Below are 11,214 nucleotides of genomic sequence, written 5' to 3' on the forward strand. Positions count from 1 at the left end.
ATCTTCGATCCTAAAAAAAAAAAAAAAAATCGAGTGAAAAGAATAAGCGTACCTAAATGAATGAAGCTTTAATAAAAGGTCTACTTTTTGTCTTGATGATCTGTACCTAGATTTGTGTGCTAGTTTGAGGGTAAGAATGTGATTAATTCTTTAGTTGACTTAAATAGCAACATATTTGATACCGGTCCACTCAAAAAGGATTCTAGAGTTGTTTTGATTTGCATGATAATTTTCTAGATGTGTGGAGGACCATTATTGTTTGTTTGATGTTGAGATTTTGTGAGATTGCTTAGAAATGTTTGAAAAATTGCTACTTGAGGTACTTTTCTCCCAATGATTGTTTACAATATTGGTGCCTCTTTTGAAAGAATGAGCTTAATGTTTGTGGGTACCATTTCTGGAAACCCTCACGAGATTTCACTCATCCACTAAGGGTAACCTAGGGGTTTAAAAGGCTGGTTGCATATGCTAAGTGCAATCGTGTTCCCTACGAAAGTGGCGTTCTCCATTTGTTGCTTTCTAGTTCATACTTGTATAGTTGTTCATTTCATTCCTTTACTTTCTTGTTCATTGCTAGGGACTAGCAATATTTAAGTTTGGGGGTGTGATGAGCGCTGAAAAGTGCGTATTTAAACCCCTTAAGCTTAGGCAATCTAGTACCTTTATCTATATTACTTTACCGTTTTAAATTGATTTCGTATTATTTCCATTTTTAAGCACTTATCCCGAAAATAAGCTAACTCAGCCAAATAAGAGCAGAAATGAAGCAATTCTGGGATGAATCAAAGAAAGGAGCTAAGTGGAAGTAAAAGGAAGAAAAAGGTGGAAATCAACATCTTCGATCGATCTTAGATCAAGGTTTGATCGATCCAACATGATCGATCTCAGCACTTCAAGATGGATCAAAGCCATGATGACGTTTTTGAGATCTCAAAGGTTTGATCGATCCAATATCATTCTTCGATCGATCGAACTACTTTGTCCTTATCCAAATGATTGATCTTATCTAGTTGTACCACTTTACCAACCACTTTTGTCCTTTTCGCAAAAATATCTTCAAAATATCTCAGATTTGTCTTTATTCAAAAAATGCCACCAATGAAGATCGATCCAGCCTAAGTTCGATGGATCTCAGCCATGTTAAATCAATCCAAGTCCAAAGTTCAATCGATCGAACTTCCTGCAGTGCGAAAAAGTTAAATTTTCAGCTGATTGAAAGTTATCCTTTATCCAATCATTGGGGAATATTTTGTGCACAACCCTAGCTCATTTTGTGTGCCATTTTGACCTACCTATATAAGGTTAAGGATTGTTTTTTACATAGAGGGGACCATATTCTATATCATCTCTTAGAGAGCAAGCTTAGAGGAGGAGGAGGCTAGAGACACCATTGGAGACTCTTCATCAACCAAGGAGCAAATCTATACCATGGAGTTAGCCCTTGTGGGTTGGAGAAGCACTACCATGAGTGGCTGAACATCCTCTTTGGGGCAAGAGTTAGCCCCAAGCATGCTTTCTACATCTTGATTTTGTGTATTATTGAGAGATTAGTGTTGTAATACATGTTTTGGCACTTTTATATGTATAGATCTTGTTTATTCAATGATTTATGTGGTTTAATGCTTACAATTGATTATTTCATTCTATCCATATGTCTATGTATGCTACAATAGATGTTCATGTGTTTGTCTCTTTTTCTTGTGTTATTGATGCATGTCTATGTGTATTAATGCTATATATCTAGAGATTGTCAAAACATTTGTAATACCCCGTAATTTTAAAGAGTGTATTTAAATTAATTTTGTGTTAGGTTAATTCTTTAATGTGTAGATTTATTCACCTTGTAATTATATATGTTAGATTAGTTAATTAATTTTATTTATTTGTGCATGTAATATTGATTTTATGTTCTATATAGTATAATGATTAGTTTTGAAATTTTTATTGGTTATGTTTTAGATTAATTATTATTATTTAATTAAAGTATTTAATTTGTATTGAATAATAATAATAATATAATAATAATATTTATAATAATAATTATTATAATAGTTTATTAATAATAATATAATAATAACATTTATAATAAAAATAATAATAATATTTATAATAAATAATAATAGTATTAAATCAATGTAATGATGAAGAAATTAAATCTTAGGATATGATTTCATTCCCATAGTTGAACCTTAGGACATCTTGCTTGACTTGGCTTGCTTGCCTTAAAGCCATATGGTTGGGAATGTGGTTAATTAAATGCAAAAATAGATATTTGTAATATTTATATTATATAAATTGTATATAAATTAGCTAGCCTACCTTAGAAGGAAGAAAAGGGAGTTAGAAACAAATTATAAATTTTAGTAAGCCATTGTAAAAGTGTGGAAAGGAAGAGAAAGAAAGAAAGGAGCTTGGACCGGTGTAGTAGAAATTTACCCGACTACGCGCAACCGGCGGATTTATTTTAAATCCAAAAAGGCAAGTTATTATCTACTTTTCCCCTTTGAATCCATAAATTATTCATTTAATTTATTTCGGGTTTTTAGAGACTAGAAACCATGCTAGGAATTTCAATAAATTATTTTTAGTTTATTAAAATAATGTGTTTTTTTTTTAAAAGAGGTTAGATATTTATTTATTAGCCTATGTAATTAAAATATAGTTGAAAATAATTAAATAAGGCTTTAGGGATTTTTCTAGAATTTTCTAGATTTTTCGGGGCTTTTCTGCAATTTCCGGCGAGCCTCCGGCGAGGTTTCCGGCCACCGGCAGTGAAGAAGAAGATGACCGGAGTGAAGAAGGGCCACCGGCACGTGGCTGATGCCAGACGCGCTTGGAGGCGCGTGGGAGAGTGGGGAAGGTTGGGCTGTGCGTGGGGAAGCTTAGGGTGGCGCGTGAGGGGCCCTGTCAGCTGCTGGAAATTACCAGAATACCCCTAGGGCCTGTTTTGTAAATTCCAGAACCTTAAACTTGGATTTTTAGGTACTGTGTTGGTATTTACGGGTTTAACGGGCCACGAAATTATTATTTTAATACCCGTTAATTATTCTTATGGCCAATTAATCTTTTCTAAGCATCTATTGGCTCGTTTACGGTACGGATATTAATGTGATTTATTTAATGACATTGTTAAATATAAATAGTGTTAATATCTTATTAAATGGTATCAAACATTACTGTTAAATTAAATAATGCCATGTTTTAGTCATATAAATTATCCAATATATATTATGGGATATTTATACTGTTAATCATATATCAACCATGATTATTATGCTGTGTGCATTTCAGGAAATAAATGGACTGTTTAATTATGCCACATTTATATTATATGGATGAGTTGCCATATAGAACCATGTGAGCTGGCTAATAAGTTTAGACTCATTTATACCTTATGTATTCGTTGCTATAGACAGATATGTGGCTGTTGGGGTATGTGGTTTAATATTATTGGCATGTGTTGCCTAATTGACATACTCAGTTTATTTAGTATTATTATTGGCATGTATTGCCTAATTGTTATGCTCAGTACCTCATTAGTACATTGAGATGTGTTACTACTGTGTAGTCTTTACAGTCTGTGTTGTCAGTACCGTGCACCATGTATAATAGCTGATTTCCCGGGTAGGGAAAGGCGACACTTAACCACCTAGTGTGAGTCTAAGTGATCACCGTCTATTCTGGTTGAGGTCATGTTATACATTGGATAGTTCCCTTAGGATGTATACAGATATAGTACTCATCGGATTCATAATGATTAATTTATTTGATTCTCTGATTTGGGTCATAGTAGAGAGGACTTGCTCGTGGGGTTGACCTACCATTGTTGTTATTTCAAGATACGGTCAGTACCCGTTCCAAGGTTGAGGTTAGCAGTGAGGGACCACCATCCGAACTCATCTACTCTTACGATCCAGTTTGGGGTAGAAGTTTTATGTATTACTTCTGTTTCAGTTTTTATTTACTTTTGACGTTGAACTCTCTGGGTTATATTTAGGGATCCTTGACATAGGATTTCCAAGTTGTAATGGAGTACTGTATTAAATAAAGGATGGATGGATGTTGTATTATTTAGTGTTCCTTTCCTATCTAAATTCTTTTATTATCATCATTTTGTATTCCATGCTTGTATATTGCCAATTGTTTTTGATATCTCTCGTTTTTCGTGTATAAGCCTGATCAACTTATGCGTGGAAAATGTGGGGGTGTCACAGTTGGTATCAGAGCATTCCAGGTTCGGGTGTCTTAAGGATCTGTGATTACTATACTTCCGCGTTGTGTATTCTGATAATTAGAGCCTAAGTATTAGGGTTCTTTGTATTCTTTTAGTCGGTCCATTATAATATACTGACGTTAGATTTTTCTGAATTTAAAAGAATGATGTCTCGGCGTGGGACAAGGAATGCGAACCGTCATCGCAGTATTTCCCCAACTCAAAATGAGAATCAGGAATTTTCCCCTCAAGTTGCTGATATTATTGCACGAGCTATAGCAGCAGGAGTAGCATCTGCTCTACGAAACCAGCAACCTCCTCCGATAGTACCTGTTCCTGAACCAGTGGCGCAGCCAATGTCATGGGACAAAACTCGTCACTCGTTTATCAGAGGGAATCCACCAACATTTGCGGGGTCCACAGATGTCTTGTTAGCATATCAGTGGAAACAGGAGAGCGAGCGTCATCTTCGGATGGTAATCTGTACCGAAGTGCAGAAACAGATGCTAGCCACGTTTATGCTGATAGGCAATGCATTGCAGTGGTGGGAGTCTATTACTACTGTCGAAGAGAGGACCAGATTGACTTATGCTGAATTTCAGACTCGCTTTGATGACAAGTATTTTCCTATGTCAGTAAGATCAGCGATGAAGACTGAATTTCTGGATCTGCAACAGGAGGATATGACTGTGGCTGAGTATGAACAGAAGTTCATTAATTTGTCATTATTTGCACCAGAGGAGGTCAATACGGAAGAAAAGAAGAGAGACCGCTTTATGAAGGGTTTGATATGGCCGATTAAAGTGGTGATCATAGGTAGTCCTGCATATACTACTTATATCCAAGTGGTTAATGCCGCTTTACAGCACTGCCAGATGAGGAGTGATTACCGGAAGTCCAAGGGAGATAAGCGGGCTAACCGAGACTACCAGACAGTGGAGAAAGGAAGCAGCAGTGGTACCAAGTCCAATGATCGGGGTAGATTTCAAGGACATCAACCCTGGAAGAAAAACAAAGGAAACCCAGATGTGCAGAGGGATGGAGTCCCTAATCAGGGTAGACAAGGTGGGGTACCTCAGACCGGACAGGAACAGTGGTCGGGAAATCAACCGAGAAGGCAGGCAGGTCCTTTTACGGGACGTTGTTATCACTGTAGAGAAATTGGGCATCCGGCCAAGATGTGTCCCAAAGCTAAGCAGGGACAGTATGGGCAGCCGAGACCTAATCAGCCATTACCTCTACCGGCCCCACCGATGCCACGTGGGCAAGTTCAGAATTTTTCGGCACTTCCAGCACCACCATTTCCTCCGGGACAACCTCCACAGCAGTTGCATCATGGCAGAGTTTATAACTTCATGCCACATAATGCGCAGGCTCCTCAGGCTATTGAGGGTATGTTTTCTATACATGGTAGAACTGCTCGTATACTGTTTGACACTGGTGCATCACATTCTTTTGTGTCTAGATCTTTTGTTATCTTATCTGGTATGACGACTCAGTTATGTGACCAACCTCTTAATATTTATACACCATTGGGAGTTGGCGCAATTTTACGAGAGTGTAGCGGTGATATCCTTATAGATATGGGCCGGCTTCGATTTCTTGCAAATTTGTTAGTGTTAGATATGCATTCGTATGATGTTATACTTGGGATGGACTGGTTATCTCAGTACCATGCTCAGGTTAACTGTTACGAAAAGTCTATTGTATTTTCTATACCAGGACAGGAGATGTATCTTCTTATTGTACCACAACCTGATAGAGGGCCTAGCACTTATTTATTCGTTCTTGAGGAGGACTCACAGGAAGCGACTGCGGTATCTCTTGACAGCATCCCGGTAGTACAGGAATTCCACGATGTATTCCAGGAAATTCCAGGCTTGCTACAGAGTCTACTTGGGAACGGGAAGATACTATCCGTGCCAAGTATCCAGAGCTTTTTAATACAGGTATGTAGTGAATTTCGGGGACGAAATTCCTTTATTAGGGGGGGAGAATGTAATACCCCATATTTAATTAAAGAGCTTAGTTTATTTTCATTTATGTGTAGATTTCTCTACCTATTATTGTACATGCTACATTATTATATTAAGTTCATTTAAGTGTGCATGTAATATTGATTTTATGTTCTATATAGTATAATGATTAGTTTTGAAATTTTTATTGGTTATGTTTTAGATTAATTATTATTATTTAATTAAAGTATTCAATTTGTATTGAATAATATAATAATAATATTTATAATAATAATAATTATAATAGTTTATTAATAATAATATAATAATAATATTTATAATAAAAATAATAATAATATTTATAATAAATAATAATAGTATTAAATCAATGTAATGATGAAGAAATTAAATCTTAGGATAGGATTTCATTCCCATAGTTGAACCTTAGGACATCTTGCTTGACTTGGCTTGCTTGCCTTAAAGCCATATGGTTGGGAATGTGGTTAATTAAATGCAAAAATAGATATTTGTAATATTTATATTATATAAATTGTATATAAATTAGCTAGCCTACCTTAGAAGGAAGAAAAGGGAGTTAGAAACAAATTATAAATTTTAGTAAGCCATTGTAAAAGTGTGGAAAGGAAGAGAAAGAAAGAAAGGAGCTTGGACCGGTGTAGGAGAAATTTACCCGACTACGCGCAACCGGCGGATTTATTTTAAATCCAAAAAGGCAAGTTATTATCTACTTTTCCCCTTTGAATCCATAAATTATTCATTTAATTTATTTCGGGTTTTTAGAGACTAGAAACCATGCTAGGAATTTCATTAAATTATTTTTAGTTTATTAAAATAATGTGTTTTTTTTTTTAAAAGAGGTTAGATATTTATTTATTAGCCTATGTAATTAAAATATAGCTGAAAATAATTAAATAAGGCTTTAGGGATTTTTCTAGAATTTTCTAGATTTTTCCGGGGCTTTTCTGCAATTTCCGGCGAGCCTCCGGCGAGGTTTCCGGCCACCGGCAGTGAAGAAGATGACCGGAGTGATCCGGTGTGATGCGGCGCATTGTAGGTTAGTGCGCGCGCGCATCCTGGGCCTTAGATGAAACTGATTGATCTGGTGCATCACGGTCTATGTTACCGCGGTACACCCGGATCATTGACCCTTGGATTAGGTGAGATGAGATGAAGTGATCCTGTGTAGCGCACCCACAGCAAGCCAATACAGCCAACCAACCAGGAGGTGCCACGTCTGCAGGAGACTTAAACACGCGCGTGGAGGCGCGTGGGAGAGTGGGGAAGGTTGGGCTGCGCGTGGGGAAGCTTAGGGCGGCGCGTGGGGGCGCGTGAGGGGCCCTGTCAGCTGCTGGAAATTACCAGAATACCCCTAGGGCCTGTTTTGTAAATTCCAGAACCTTAAACTTGGATTTTTAGGTACTGTGTTGGTATTTACGGGTTTAACGGGCCACGAAATTATTATTTTAATACCCGTTAATTATTCTTATGTCCAATTAATCTTTTCTAAGCATCTATTGGCTCGTTTACGGTACGGATATTAATGTGATTTATTTAATGACATTGTTAAATATAAATAGTGTTAATATCTTATTAAATGGTATCAAACATTACTGTTAAATTAAATAATGCCATGTTTTAGTCATATAAATTATCCAATATATATTATAGGATATTTATACTGTTAATCATATATCAACCATGATTATTATGCTGTGTGCATTTCAGGAAATAAATGGACTGTTTAATTACGTCACATTTATATTATATGGATGAGTTGCCATATAGAACCATGTGAGCTGGCTAATAAGTTTAGACTCATTTATACCTTATGTATTCGTTGCTATAGACAGATGTGTGGCTGTCGGGGTATGTGGTTTAATATTATTGGCATGTGTTGCCTAATTGACATACTCTGTTTATTTAGTATTATTATTGGCATGTATTGCCTAATTGTTATGCTCAGTACCTCATTAGTACATTGAGATGTGTTACTACTGTGTAGTCTTTACAGTCTGTGTTGTCAGTACCGTGCACCATGTATAATAGCTGATTTCCCGGGTAGGGAAAGGCGACACTTAACCACCTAGTGTGAGTCTAAGTGATCACCGTCTATTCTGGTTGAGGTCATGTTATACATTGGATAGTTCCCTTAGGATGTATACAGATATAGTACTCATCCGATTCATAATGATTAATTTATTTGATTCTCTGATTTGGGTCATAGTAGAGAGGACTTGCTCGTGGGGTTGACCTACCATTGTTGTTATTTCAAGATACGGTCAGTACCCGTTCCAAGGTTGAGGTTAGCAGTGAGGGACCACCATCCGAACTCATCTACTCTTACGATCCAGTTCGGGGTAGAAGTTTTATGTATTACTTTAGTTTCAGTTTTTATTTACTTTTGACGTTGAACTCTCAGGGTTATATTTAGGGATCCCTGACATAGGATTTCCAAGTTGTAATGGAGTACTGTATTAAATAAAGGATGGATGGATGTTGTATTATTTAGTGTTCCTTTCCTGTCTAAATTCTTTTATTATCATCATTTTGTATTCCATGCTTGTATATTGCCAATTGTTTTTGATATCCCTCGTTTTTCGTGTATAAGCCTGATCAACTTATGCGTGGAAAATGTGGGGGTGTCACAACATTGTACTTAAAGGAATGCTCTTGTAATTTTCTAGATAGTCTATGCTCATTTCTTAATGGATTGTGTCTCTCCCTTAGCTTAATTAGTTTAATTTCATGTCATTATCTTAATTGTAGTGTAGTGGTATTATAGTTATTAGATTGAAGGACAATCCATGCTTGTTGTTTGATGTTCCATACTTTTAAATGCAAGTAGCATATGTCTCTAACCTTGTGGTGTATTTGGCTTATGAGCTTAAAGAAATGATTAATGACTTGCTAGATATATTGTACTTTTCACATGCTATTTAGACAATATATACTTAATTACTAGATATATTGTGCTTCTCACCTGTTAATTAAACAATGTATGCTTAATTGGTCACCCTTGCTAGTTGAATTAACCAAACACACACACATATTAATATTGCAACACACATTTCCCTCATTAGTCACTAGTTAAGGGTATAGAAAAGCATTTCTTGGTGGTGACCTACAAACCCTAAGATCTCTCTCTCTCTTACTTACTCTTTATTGCATTCAATTATTTAGTTTAATTTGCTCTCTAGTTTAATCAACCAACCAATTATTTGTTTGATCACTCGACCTACTAACCCTAATAGCAATTCCACAACCTAGTACGACTCCAATCCCTTGGGACGATCCATACTCACCCTAACTATATTTTTAGTAAAGGTAGTTGTGGCTTCCATAAATGTAAAACTAGGCCCTCGCCTTAATGCACACTCTCTAAACTTATGGTATAGCGACACACCAAGTTTTTGGCGCCGTTGCCAGGGATTTAGGCAACGTCGTATTTGTGGAATCAATTAGTACTCTTTTGATCGTGTATTTACTTTGTTTTTATTTTTCTTTTTGTTAATTATTGAGTTTGTTCATCTTTGACAAGGAGCATTGAGCTAGGATTCAAGCAAAGGAGCATTCAAGCAAAGGAGCATCCAAGCAAAAGAGCTAAGCAAACAAGGAAAAATGCCAAAAATGTTAAAAATTGCTAAGCTAAGCTATAAATTTGGAGTTGAAGTGCTAAAGGACCTTTATGAGCTTTTTCTTACTCAATCCCTTAGTTAAATCATCGGCCCGCGTGGAGGCTTGTTTTTAATTTCTTAGATAAATCGTGAGCCCACATGGAGGCTTTCATAATTGTTCTTTGTATCATCGTTTTTAAAGCATAGGAGTATGGGTTAAGTGTTTGTGGAGGAAATTTCATTGAAATTGTTGTGAAGTTGAAGTGTTTGTTCATTCGTTGTGTTTATGTGTTTTTACATTGTGCATGCATGGTTGTAGATCACTAAGACCAACTCTTGTCCCTCTTGATTTGTATCTTGAATCAGTAGTTAGAAATCCTAGGGGAAGAGGAAGTTCTAGTTCTACCCGATCCATTACATCAATGGAAGGCCATAATGAAGAGAATGTAGAGGACCTTGGTCACATAGACCAACAAGGTATCCTTCATCCAAATATGCATCATGAGAACATTCAAGCACCATTAGGCATGCCTAGGCCATTCATTCACCAACCATAACAACAACAAGGCCAAGTTCCATTTGGAATGCCAAGGCCAATGTATGCTCCACAACCTCCCATCATTCAAGGAAATCAAAATCAAGGTGCCCATGTTGCACCTCAAATTGTTAATCCTCCACTTGCTTTAAGATATCACTATCTGCCTAATGAATACAATGCACCCACATGCATTCAATTGCCACCATTTAGAGCACATCACTATGAAATTGAGCCACAAACCATTCAAATGCTTCCTAACTATCATGGACTTCCAAGTGAAGAACCTTACAAGCATTTGGATGAGTTTCTTAAAGTATGTTCCACCGTAAAATATACGGACATGCCAGAAGAGGTCTTAAGACTCAAACTTTTTCCATTCACCTTAAAAGACAAGGCAAAGTACTGGTTTAACAATCTTAGGCCTTTTTCAATCACTTATTCGACAAAAATGCAACAAGAGTTCTTGAAGAAGAACTATCCAGTTTCTAAGACCAATGCCATGAAAACCTCAATTCGAGAATTTTTACATGGGGATGGAGAAACATTTTATGAGGCATGGGAACGCTTTAATGAATTGCTTAGGAAGTGTCCACATCATGACATGCCCAAATGGCAATTAGTTTAATATTTCTTTGAGAGCTTATCGGATAATTACAAAGGCATGGTTGATGCTTCTATGGGTGGCTCATACATTGATAGGCATGAGGATGACGTGTGGCGTCTTTATGAGAGCATGAGTGAAAATTCTTTGCATAGAACATTATCATCCAAGAATGGTATAAATTCACAAGGTAGGAAGAGTGTTAGCTTACATCAAGTCAACCATTCAAATTAAATGGCCGCCGAAATGAAGTCCTTATCTCGAAGGTTTGA

At 36.5% G+C, this 11,214-nt stretch overlaps 1 pseudogene; it reads right to left on the minus strand.

Annotated features, from left to right (window-relative positions):
- Positions 1–10,845: 10,845 nt before the first annotated feature.
- Positions 10,846–10,944, minus strand: LOC132297801 (small nucleolar RNA R71; annotated as a pseudogene).
- Positions 10,945–11,214: the final 270 nt, after the last annotated feature.

The sequence above is a fragment of the Cornus florida genome, unplaced genomic scaffold (genome assembly GCF_030987335.1).
Source record: "Cornus florida cultivar Cherokee Brave unplaced genomic scaffold, ASM3098733v1 CherokeeBrave_3.0.0_Hap2_Chr02, whole genome shotgun sequence".
In the NCBI taxonomy this organism is placed as follows: Eukaryota; Viridiplantae; Streptophyta; class Magnoliopsida; order Cornales; family Cornaceae; genus Cornus; species Cornus florida.